The sequence below is a fragment of the Canis lupus genome, chromosome 36 (genome assembly GCF_011100685.1).
Source record: "Canis lupus familiaris isolate Mischka breed German Shepherd chromosome 36, alternate assembly UU_Cfam_GSD_1.0, whole genome shotgun sequence".
Lineage (NCBI taxonomy): Eukaryota > Metazoa > Chordata > Mammalia > Carnivora > Canidae > Canis > Canis lupus.
In genome coordinates, this window is record NC_049257.1 from 25,458,207 (window position 1) to 25,470,927 (window position 12,721).

The window sequence follows — 12,721 nt, forward strand, 5'->3', positions numbered from 1 at the left end:
CTCCTTTGATAAGAATCCTGTTCTCATCAGCTGTGCCTTTTCTCAGGAATTTGTTCCATTTTCCTTTCTCCTTTACTATACCTTCAAATTGGATGACATTTATAACCTGCAAGGGAGTCATTGAGCAATTACTTAAGGGAGCCCTGCACAAATACAGTTTCTTTTCCACCAGGTAAAGGTCACGTGTGTATGCTTGAATGTGTTTATCCCTTCCCTTACAGTATTTGTCCATCAAGGAAATAGATGTTAGGAAAATGTCTCCTTGTTTCATCTCACCACTACCAACAGTTCTATTTTGGTCTGCAACACTCCCTTATTTTAGAATGTTTCCTAGGCAGTGTATAGTAATTCAAAGAGATCAAAGTGAATCTCTCTACTTAATTCACACAAGCCTTTAGAATAACGTACTTTCATACAACATGCCCGTGCGCAGATGACATTCATCCACTAAGCCGTTGTTTGAGGGAACTTTGAATTGGAGTGAGGATCTTATGTATTATCTTTTTCATAAACAACACTTTTCCTGATGAAGGAAATGAAATGATCCTCAATCATTTTAGCACACAAAGATAAACACTACTGAATTGTTGGTTTGCGTTAGTCTAGCCTTTTGTCTATGCACATTTTTACGTTCTATACATTCTTTTTGTTTTATTCACCTCATTTTGTGTCACAGTTTCTTTTAGTAATTTTGATTACCATTTATTCCAATTAAGGCAATCATGCAATATTTAACACCTTTCTTTTTTGCACAAGCTGTTTAAATAGGTCAATTTAAAATTACTTTAGATACAAGTACATTGAAATTGGGAAATATAAATTATTTTTGAAATTTCCACCTGAAATGTTATATAATTTAATATTTACTGACTCACTGTGTAATTAATTCTAAAGCCATATCACCAGCTGTCCATATTGTTAAACCTTAAAATGGATTTTGGGCAATAAATATTTGACCAGCTGTTTTAATTGGAATAAGTAGTATTAATGTGCTTTCCCACTGGATAACTGTACTAACTCTTACTAAGCAAGCTCTTGAAATCTCACTCAATTCATGAAGCCATCTGGGTTTCATGTGGGCCTAGTAGCAATTTCTCTATTCTCAACCACTTAAAAATAGGAGAAGTCCCTCTGGCTTATTAAATCATAACATCCATTCATTCCATTGGCTACATACAGAATTAATAAACATTAATCAGTTATGGGTTAGTCCTACTCATGAAATTGGATCATCTTCTGCTCAAAATTGTTTCTGTTTTGAGTGTTTTTTCTTCCCTTCCTGTGGCCAGGTGATCAAAATCTGGCCTGAGGAACATGTCTCTCATGCCCTACTCAGGTCCCCTTTCCAGGCAAGGTTTGTGCTTTGGACCTTTCCTGAATATGGTCCCTTGCCCCATAATCACAGCCTCTGGTGGGTCTCCTGGTGGCTGAGGGATTTGTCAGATGACTGCATTGCTAATCTTACTGCATTTTGCTAAAATGCAAATCATTGGCAGAAGTTTCATAAACGTGCCTCCCAGATTGTGTCTCCATTCAATTAATGGAAGCCTTTCAAGATCTTGATCCCGTAAAGGAACTGTCTGGGATATGAGATCTAGGCAATAAGAAAACTAGTGGTAAGTATTTTGAAGGGTAGTAGGAGAAAGAAAGCTATGATCCTAGATTTCCAATATGGCCACTTGGGGTCTGATTCTCACTCGGTCTGATTCTCAGAGGATGACTTTAACAAAAAATTCGTGATCATGAGATTTGTTAAGGCAGTACTTCCAGGAAAAGCCAGTAGAGGCCTAGGGGAAATTAGATAGGGAAGGAAAGAAGCTAAGGAAGGGAGCAGTTTTAGGTCAAGTCCTAGTCTTGGCATGATCCTACAGGGAGCTATGCAGAGGACATTACATTTCAGAGCTTGTCTTATTTTGAGTCCAAGGAACAGGGCTTTCACTATTTCTCACCAGCTATTGGCCATAGCTGCTCCGTGGGAGAAACAAGCTCCCTGCACCTCCAGCTTTATGCAGGTATGCCCAAAGGGGCCCCAGTAACCAAGGGCAGTTCTGAAGATTACAACTGTGAGCTGTCAAAAGTGCAACATACAGAAGCTGAGGGACTCACAAGGAAGCTCAAGACTTATAATGAAGACCCAAAATGATATGGGTGGAGAGTATCTTCTATATCTGCTATAATGACACAAACTTGAGAGGGAGCGTAGTGGGTGAACAATGTCTATGCAACCAGGTCTTGGGCAGTTGAAGCCTTCTTCCTAGAGGCAATTTCAACTTTAGATCAAGATATAGAGTAATAAAAACACCTCAGAAGTCTTCCTTGTACCTTTTCCCAATCAATAGATACGTTGAAAAGGTAACCAGTGCACTGATTATAGTTAGTCCTGCTTGCTTTTTTTACCCTTTTATAAATGAATCTTACAGTATATACTCTTCCGTGCCTGGCTTTTTTTATTCAACTTATTGTGAGATTCATCTATGTCATAGTATCTAGAGGTAGTTAGGTAGTTCATTCTTTTTCATTGCTTTGGAGTATTCCATTTGTATGGCTGTTTCATAATTTATTTTACTGTTGCTAGACATTTAGGTTGTTTCCATGTCATATACTTTGTATGTAAAATCCTACTCATAGAACATAGAGAATAAACTAAGAATAAGATAAAAGGAAATCACAGTGGCCAATGTGAACTTTCATAGTAGTTGTTTGTCAACACTTGTTGTAGGACTTAAAGTCCCCCAAGTGATAAACCAGACTAATTTGCCAACATCTGGAAAAAGGGGTGAGACCCCATGGACTCAGGCATGACCATTGCACCCAGCTACATGGGCCTCCTGAGTAGCAGCTGCCTAGCAGCAGCTCAAAGATGGATCAATCACCCATGTGGATGTGTGTGGAGATGTTGCTCCAGCCAGACCGCTGGGGCTCTATCAGTCCAGAAGGCAACCTGACTGCAATCAAGGCCAATGCCTGTCACAGGACCATATCTGTGCCTTGCTGCTAGCATTTTGATGCCTCCTTCCCACATCCTCTTCCAAGGGCTTCATTAATTCCCATTTTTAACTTTCCTGTGTGACTAACTTGTGTGATAAGGTTGTGCAATAAACACAGTGTTTCATGAAATTAATAATGGTGTAGTTATTTGAAACATGTCTCAATTTCACGACTCTTACCTGGTATTGCATTTACCCTGCTTCATTCCAATTTGGGGCTATTATAAGTGATGCTGATATAAATTTCCTGGGAGTGTATTTTGAGGCCCAAATGTTTGCATTTCTGGGAGGTATGCAGATAAGTATCTGAGAGTAGAGTTGACTACATAGATTGTGCACATATTAAGCCTTAGTAGATACTGCCATTGTGCCATTTTTTTTTAAATTTTTATTTATTTATGATAGAGAGAGAGAGGCAGAGGGAGAAGCAGGCTCCATGCACCGGGACCCCGACGTGGGATTCGATCCCGGGTCTCCAGGATCGCGCCCTGGGCCAAAGGCAGGCGCTAAACCGCTGCGCCACCCAGGGATCCCGCCATTGTGCCATTTTAATTCCCACTAGCAGTGTGTAAGAAATTTCATTTGCTTGGCATCCTCAGCATGACTCAGTCATCTCAGTCTGTAACTTCTAACCATTCTGGGTGTGTGGATCGTTTTCTAAACTGTGATTGAATCGAAAATTCAACTTAAAATTCTCGTAGAAACTTCTTGAATATAGCAAACTCATTTTGAGAAATGCTGATATTGCTGAATAAGTTCTCTCCTCATGCATAAAATGGGTGCTAAATATTTATTCAACTGGCATTCTTTTTCATTCTTAAGTCATTTAGGTATGAATCAACAAGATCTCACTAATATTGTATATTATAGCAATCAAGGGTATGTCTGTTTACATTTGCTCTATATAGAAAAAAGTATAATGTTATCAACTATGGAACACATATCTTTTACAAAAAAAAAAAAAAGAAAAGAAAAGAAATCTTATGTTGACTGGTCTTCACCCTAGAAATTTCTAGCTCCAATTTAAGACTGAAGCAACCTGGTAGAAGTATGTGCAAATATTCTGACATCTGTGAATGTAAAGAATCAGAAACAAGTCAGTTTAGCCTCAACTGGGGAAAAAAAAAACACAGTTTCAGTGAAGAAGTATAAGACTTTAAAAAAAAAATTAAGGGTGCCTGGGTGGCACAGTCGGTTAAGCTTTCTTCCAACTCTTGGTTTTGGCTTAGGTCATGAACTCAGTATTGTGAGATCAAGCCCCATGTCGGGCTCTGAGCACAGAGCAAAGTCTGCTTGAGATTTTCTCTCTCCCCCTCTACCTCTCCCCTCTGCCTCTCCCCCTGCTCGTACTCTCTCTCTCTCTCTCAAAATAATAAATGCACAAATTCAAAAAAATCTTTTAAAAAAGTTATGATTTTCTATAGACCAAAACTTGATAGTGAGGCAGGAGAGAGGTGGCTGTCTGACCTGAACTAGAATTTGAGGTGTTCGGGAGTGCACAATGCAATACATTCATGAAAGTTATGAACCAAAACCTGCTCTAGCTACCTTTTTGTGCCTGTTGGAATTATAGAAATTCTACCCAAATATGTAGAAGTTACAGAAAATCTTAACTAGATAATACATCCATAATACACCCTAAGGAAAAAAAGATAAACTCACCACACGAGAAATTTTGAGCAATTCTTTGATGAGAAAGAGAAGATAGGATCATCTAGCTGGAGAAACCAGAAAAGAGAACTAAAATACAACAAAGGCTGTAGTTAGAGAAGGATCTACATTATTTTAGCATTTCCTAAAGACACTAGGGGAAATATCATGCTCAGATTTACCAAATCAGAGAAGGAGGGGGCCCCTGAGGCCAATTAACTAATGACTTTATTTGGACAGTCTGGGCCAGCTGGCTGTCCCCTCCCACCCCCCAAAAGCAGTTGGTAGCAGCAGTGTTTGCCTCAGGATAAAGCCTAGAGGACTGTTTCATATATAAAGTGAGTTCCTTCCTTAGGAGAGTCCCTTGTATGAAGGATGAGGTCAGAGATGAAGGAAAGTAGAACCTGAGCTAACTTGGAGCTTCCAAATCCACAGCAAAGGTGGGGAAGGAAGGAGAACCACTTCTTTCCTTTGTCCACAGGAAAAAATTGGGGATGGGACACTCTGAAATGGGAGTTCTGACATAGGATACTCCCAGGGCAGTGTGCCAGATGAGGTGTCACAACCAGAAGGGTTGAGGAGCCCTCACGCCCTAAATAAAAGGTACTTTTTATACCTTGCAAATTTTCCCAGCCTGACCCTCCTCCCAAACATCCCAGGTAGTCTTCTATATTCAGAATTTAATGTCACTTACTGCAAAAGAAGTTCTCATTTGATCTGATTAAATACATTCCAACAATCCTGTTATGATAAAGACACTCAACCACAAATATAAATAGCAACCCCAAACTACAAACAAATTGAAGAAACTTAACTATGCAAGTGAGTCATTCAAAATATTGAAAGGATCCAAAATGTTTGAGTAGCATGAATAAAAACACTACCCACATTTTGACACACCCTAATGCAGTTTTAGAATGCTAAACATAAAGATAAAATCCTAAAAGTTTCTCAAGAGAAAAAGTCAGATTGCCTTATGAAAGAGTTCTCTTCTAATTAAAATCAGCAATACTGGAAATAAGTTGACAACAGAGAAATATCATCAAAATTCTGAAAAAGAAATCAGCCTGGAGTTCTTCACCCAGCCAAAGCCACTCATGTGGGAAGGCAAAATAAAGATTTGCATTTTTAGATATGCAAAGACTTAGAGAATTTACTACCTATGAATCATTTCTTAAAAAATTACTGAAGAACACAGTTCAGCAAAACAGAGAATGAATCCAAGATGAAGAAGTGGGATATAGGACCAATGTGGGCAAATAAACCAATAAAAAGAAATAGCCAAAATATACCGTAAAGAAAAAAAAAAAAAAAAAAAAACACCCTGAAGTTAAAAGAAAAGATCCTTTCACTATCTCAGGTTGAGTGAAGACTGGGCAAAGGGACATGCTAAGCCTCTTGTTTATTTCGGGGTGGATGTTGACAATGAATGTTATTTATCTATTATATTAATTATTAGTATAATTAATTTTAATAGAGCAGAGAGCAATGTATAAACCAGCCTTGTGAAAGCCCAGAAGATTCTGGGAAGACATTTTAGAAGATGTGGCATTTGAACACAGTCCTACAAGAAGAGGTATTTGTCAAATAACAGAAGTGGGGTAGAGGGATGTTCTTTTCTTTTCTTTTTTTAGAACTGGGGAGTCAGAAGGGGAAGGGACAGATGGAGAGGGAGAGGGATAATCTTAGGCAGGCTACACTCAGCGTGGAGCCTGACAAGGAGCTTGATCTCACAACCCTGAGATTATGACTTGAGCCAAAATTGAGAGTCAAATTAATTGACTGAGCCACCCAGGAGCCTCTGCGGTAGAAGTAGGTTCTGAACAAAGTGTCCACATGTACAAAGGGTGTAGCATTATACAAGTGCTTGGGTTATTCAAGACAGAAAAAGAACCTCAAGCGGTGGCTATAGCATGTGTAGCCTGAGATGTGTCTGGAAAATAAGGTTTTTTAATCTTCTTGTCTTCTCTAAAGGGCCAGATGATGATGTAAGTTGACTTCCTTATTGTACTTTCTTAATTATCTACTCTTATCATCCATTTTGTTCCATGACTCATTATTTGCACTGGAAAATAAGGCTCAGCACATTACAACCTGCTAGAAATTTCATGTTCTATTTGAATTAAGAATGATCTCTTTGCTTCCAAAATCATTATGCATATATTACACAAACAGTATAATGAGTCATATGCTCTTAAAACTAAGTAGTTACAGAATCATAAAAAAGATTTATAATATTTTAAATTCTCAAAGAACAGAATTATGGGATAGCACTGATATCCCATAACAGGTTGCTATGAAATAAATGTGATCAATAAGCAATTCTGATTTACAGACCAACTGATTTCCAGTCACGACAGACCAACATGACCAAGAAACAATGGCAAACGCCCTCAGATGTTTAATATAGGTTTCGTGTTCTTAACTAAGAGGTTTGCTTTTATTGGAAGTGACTCATCCTAATCAGTAAATTATTTTATTTTTTTAATGTTCCATTAGTTAAGATTACTTGTGGATATAAGCCTATGTTGCATGTGGAAACACAGGCAAACACTCATGTATGGCTATCAAGTTCCTTTTTAAAGTCCATGCAGAGCTAGCAGATGGCTAACATGCAACAATATGTAGCCAAAATGTGCAATCGTGTTAAAGAGAACTTATTTTTGTTGAAATGGAAGTTAGGATAAAGAGAGAACACAGTAAGTACTAAATGTGCAAATAACATTTAGGTAGAAGGAATGTAGATGAGCAGAAAAAAGTGAGACAGAAAAGAGTGTTTATCAAGTTTTATACTGATAATTTTAAAAAAGGCAAAATGGTATAAAAGTATCAACTCAAGCTCACCATTTCTTGAGGTATAATTCAGAAGAAAAGGAATTTTTGCCGACGTAGATCTTTCTCTGAAACAAAGAGCATAGAAAACAATAGGCTTCCTTTCAGAGATGTTCTAACCTGAATACATTTTTTTAAAAGTGAGAACATACTCAATGTGAACATAGTATTCATTTGAAGAATACCATGGCCTCACTGACATCTCATATTACATGAAACTTTGAAATTACATATATCTTTAATTTACATCTTGTTTCCTTTAACAAAGATTGAGAAGCCTGTCAATTCAATTACCATTAGCATCAGCTTTCTATTTCTGGAGACTGAAGTATTAACTTATGGCTTATGCAGACATTTGCCTCTGGTCTTATCTTCCCTGTATCCTGCCTTTTAAGCATCTCCTAAGTATTACCATTTTCCCCGAGGCAGGAAGATTTAGGGATAAGACTTACCTTAAGTCAATTATGCCACCTTGGAGTGTTTCTAACACAAGGCTTATACATACATGCATAGAGAGAGTTTTAGGTTTAAAATAATCATTAGGGAAAGAAAATTGGAACCAATATCTAGAGTTGATTTAAATTATGTATATGCTGTTTGTCACGCTTTCCCACAGCACAACCAAGAGGTGGTTGTGCGTATTAATTAAGGTAACATAGAAGATTACACTCTGAGGCTGTTTCTTACTTGACATGTGTCTCAGTGTATATATACATTTAAAACTGGATTCCATAGAGTATATTTGCAGGTACAAATGAGGTGAGAAGATGCTATTAAAATATTTTACAGAATCACCAAAAATTCAATGAAAAATTCTTACCTACTTTTTTATATCATCACAGAACTTAGATTCTATTTTTGTCATAAGTTGTAACTGGAAAAGACTGTGGTCATACCTCTCCTCTAAAGATTAGGTATCCACTCTGAGGTGGGATTTTTCTAGAATTAAGATAAACCTGAAGTAACTCAGTCACAACTTTACACACAGGATGGGCCTTTCCTGGAATTCCTCTGGGGAACTCAGTTTTTCTGGTTGTGTCCCAGGGTTGTAAGAAACTATCTGAGCCTGTCCAAGCATGAAGGGGTGAGAGGTGAGATAAACAAAAGCAACTGAGGATGAACTGAAGGTCAGTTTGGGGTTTAAGAAGCCCTTAAACTGAGAACCATAAATCAGAAGCCTCACTGGTCCCCAGAGGTTAGCAGCAGCAGCTGTCTGTGATCTACCTGACTGTCCACTAACTACACTTGAGTACCCTTTAAAAGATTATATACATTTTTGAAAAAGCATTTATTTATTTGAGAGAAAGAGAGAGAGAGAGACCAAGTGAGCATGGGGTAGGGGAGAGGCAGAGGGAGAGTGAGAATCTTAAGCAGACTCTGCACGAAGCCCGACGTGGGGCTCAATCTTGCAACTCTGAGGTCACAACCTGAGCAGAAACCAAGAATCAGACACTTACCTGCCTGTACCACTCAGGTACCTTGAAAGATTATATACATTTTATTTTATTTTTTTATTTTTTTTGATTATATACATTTTATTTTTTTTTATTTTACCATTTCATTTATTGGTGTTCAATTTGCCAACATACAGAATAACACCCAGTGCTCATCCCGTCAAGTGCCCCCCTCAGTGCCCGTCACCCATTCACCCCCACCCCCTGCCCTCCTCCCCTTCCACCACACCTAGTTCATTTCCCAGAATTAGGAGTCTTTATGTTCTGTCTCCCTTTCTGATATTTCCCACACATTTCTTCTCCCTTCCCTTATATTCCCTTTCACTATTATTTATATTCCCCAAATGAATGAGAACATATAATGTTTGTCCTTCTCTGATTGACTTATTTCACTCAGCATAATACCCTCCAGTTCCATCCACGTTGAAGCAAATGGTGGGTATTTGTCGTGTCTAATGGCTGAGGAATATTCCATTGTATACATAAACCACATCTTCTTTATCCATTCATCCGTCGATGGACACCGAGGCTCCTTCCAGTTTGGCTATTGTGGCCATTGCTGCTAGAAACATCGGGGTGCAGGTGTCCCGGCGTTTCATTGCATCTGTATCTTTGGGGTAAATCCCCAACAGTGCAATTGCTGGGTCGTAGGGCAGGTCTATTTTTAACTTTTTGAGGAACCTCCACACAGTTTCCAGAGTGGCTGCACCAGTTCACATTCCCACCAACGGTGTAAGAGGGTTCCCCTTTCTCCACATCCTCTCCAACATTTGTGGTTTCCTGCCTTGTTAATTTGCCCCATTCTCACTGGTGTGAGGTGGTATCTCATTGTGGTTTTGATTTGTATTTCCCTGATGGCCAGTGACGCAGAGCATGTTCTCATGTGCATGTTGGCCATGTCTATGTCTTCCTCTGTGAGATTTCTGTTCATGTCTTTTGCTCATTTCATGATTGGATTGTTTGTTTCTTTGGTGTTGAGTTTAATAGTTTAATAGTTCTTTATAGATCTTGGAAACTAGCCCTTTATCTGATACGTCATTTGCAAATATCTTCTCCCATTCTGTAGGTTGTCTTTGAGTTTTGTTGACTGTATCCTTTGCTGTGCAAAAACTTCTTATCTTGATGAAGTCCCAATAGTTCATTTTTGCTTTTGTTTCTTTTGCCTTCGTGGATGTGTCTTGCAAGAAGTTACTGTGGCTGAGTTCAAAAAGGGTGTGACCACTCTCTTTCACCATACACAAAGATAAACTCAAAATGGATGAAAGATCTAAATGTGAGACAAGATTATATACATTTTAAAGTAAAGTGCCTCATCATCTCAGGAGGGCAGTCTTTTCCTGTCTTCAATGATTCCAAAATGATCTCTCGATAAAGGTAGTACTCAAGGTACCTTCCCTGTAGCTGTAAAATGAATGAAAGGATTTAAGAGTCTACCAAAACTTTTATGACAATTGAGACTGTGCTTGGCATCAGTCACATGAAGTTATGAGACACTTATCTTAGGTGACTCACAAAATACTGCTTTGAAAAATTCTATGAATCTACAATCTTTGCAGTAATTGATGTTGACTATTCTCTAGCTGGCATGTGAGGGCATGTTTTAAGGAACTAAACTGAAGATAGTGCATTAGCTGGGGAGTTATTTGTTGCCTATTTTGTTTCCTTCAGAATGTTTGTCCCCTCAAGTTTTTCTTCTGAAAGACATTTTTAAAAGTAAGACTGGTTAAGACTTTGAAAAAACTGTTCCTTCAAACTTCTCTGACTGAAAGTATTATCTGAATATTTTTACACCTTGCCTGATCACAGTTTTGTGGTATGTAATACTATTTACATTTTGAACATCTCTTTTGAGTAGAAGACTTGAAGTTCTTTAAAGTTTAAGGAGCTACATCTTCTTCTGTTAATTCTGTTCATTCTGTTCATTCATACTATCTTAATTATGCAACAGTAGAAGTAAGAATATGTTCCATTTGTTACCCACAGCTTAGAGAAAGAAATCCACTAAGCTAGTGAGAAAATAATGGTGATCTTCAAGGAAATGATAAGAAAATACATTTCTCCTGATGTTTTACTGATGTTATTGTAGCTCATATGCATTATGTTGCATGTAACAGCAAGTCTATTAAAAGGTCCTTTGAGTACCTGTAGTCTTCCCTGCAATACTGCTCTTATAGGTAAATATAAGGATGTTTAAGTTTGGGATCCCTGGGTGGCGCAGCGGTTTGGCGCCTGCCTTTGGCCCAGGGTGCGATCCTGGAGACCTGGGATCAAATCCCACATCGGGCTCCCGGTGCATGGAGCCTGCTTCTCCCTCTGTCTGTGTCTCTGCCTCTCTCTCTCTCTCTCTGTGACTATCATAAATAAATAAAAAAAATTAAAAAAAATTTAGAAATTAAAAAAAAGGATGTTTAAGTTTTTATTTACATTGTAATTAACACATAGTGTAATATTGGTTTCAAGAGCAGAATTTAGTGATTCATAACTTATATAAAACACCCAGTTATATCACAAGGACCCTCCTTGATCCCCATCACCCAGTTATCCCCTCCCCCATCCACCTCCCCTCCAGCGACCCTCAGTTTGTTCTCTATCATTAAGAGTCTCTGATGGTTTGCCTCCCTCTCTCTTTTTCCCCCCTTCTCCTATGTTCATTAATTTTGTTTCTTAAATTCCACATATGAGTGAGATTATATGGTATTTGTCTTTTTCTGACTAATTTCACTTAGCACAATATACTCTGGCTCCATCCATATCATTGCAAATGGCAAGATGTCATTATTTTTGATGGCTGAATAATATTCCTGTGTGTGTGTGTGTGTGTGTGTGTGTGTGTTTGCATATACCACATCTTCTTTATCCATTCATCAGTTGATGGACATTTGGACTCTTTCCATAATTTCACTACTGTTGATAATGCTGCTATAAACATTGCAGTGCATATGCCCCTTTGAATCAGTATTTTTTTTATCCTTTGGGTAGGGTAAATATGTGTGTTAAGAATGGCATTATTTTGCATTTAATAGCTGAGGAAAATTCAATATGCTTATGGAAATAATGATCTCATCCAAAGCAGTCTGTCCTTAATTAAAAGACAAAGTATGTTTTCTGGAAAGATTACTCTATTTTAATTTCTCTGATTTAAGGGAGAGTGTAAAAATAATCTTAATATGAAAATTAAGACCTTTTAAAGAAAGTATTATTTTAAAGATTATCTTTGTTATTATGAAAGCTGATTTTTAATTACAAAATTAATACCTGCCCATTATATAAAATAGAAAAGCATAAAGAGCAAATATAAGATCTATAGTCCCATCATTCAGAGAAAATCCCTAGTAACATATCAGAAGAGGTTACTCCAAACATTTTTCTCACATCACACACAAAAATATAAAAATGTGTATATGTTCTCACATGTATATGTACATGTCAATATGTGTCTTATGCATGACTCTGTGTGTGTGGTGTATGTGTGTATATATCCATATAAATATGTTATGGAAACAGATTAGACATACTGTTTAAGAACCTTTTTTTTTTTACTTAACTATAGTTAACAACACATCATGAAAAAAATTAATTATTAAAAGCCATACCAACAACCAGGAGCGAGAGTTTAGAAGTTATTCCAAATTCAAACCCAATATAATACCATTATAACATCACTTTATCCCACTGTATCATCAGAAATTGATAAAATGTGAAGAATTTTACAAATGGACTATTTGTGCATTCATTTCCTTATTTGAGAAGTATATCTATGGCCTTCTAGAAAGAAAACTGGCCTACTATTTAGGAATT

The 12,721-nt window shown here is 37.5% G+C and overlaps 1 long non-coding RNA gene across 18 annotated transcripts in view; it reads right to left on the minus strand.

The window, feature by feature from the left end:
- Positions 1-12,721, minus strand: part of LOC102155256 — a 130,415-nt gene that overhangs the window by 58,695 nt on the left and 58,999 nt on the right. For 12 of the 18 annotated variants that reach the window (XR_005384831.1, XR_005384828.1, XR_005384825.1 and 9 more), the window contains 2 exons: positions 7,482-7,537; positions 4,650-4,727 (listed from right to left, as the gene is read on the minus strand). The exons of 1 other annotated variant lie outside the window; for it this stretch is intronic. This is a non-coding gene — a long non-coding RNA (uncharacterized LOC102155256). Of the gene's footprint in view, positions 1-3,809; positions 4,058-4,649; positions 4,728-7,481; positions 7,538-12,721 lie in introns of those variants that run through there. 5 more of the 18 variants (XR_005384821.1, XR_005384834.1, XR_005384835.1 and 2 more) reach the window with 3 other exon arrangements.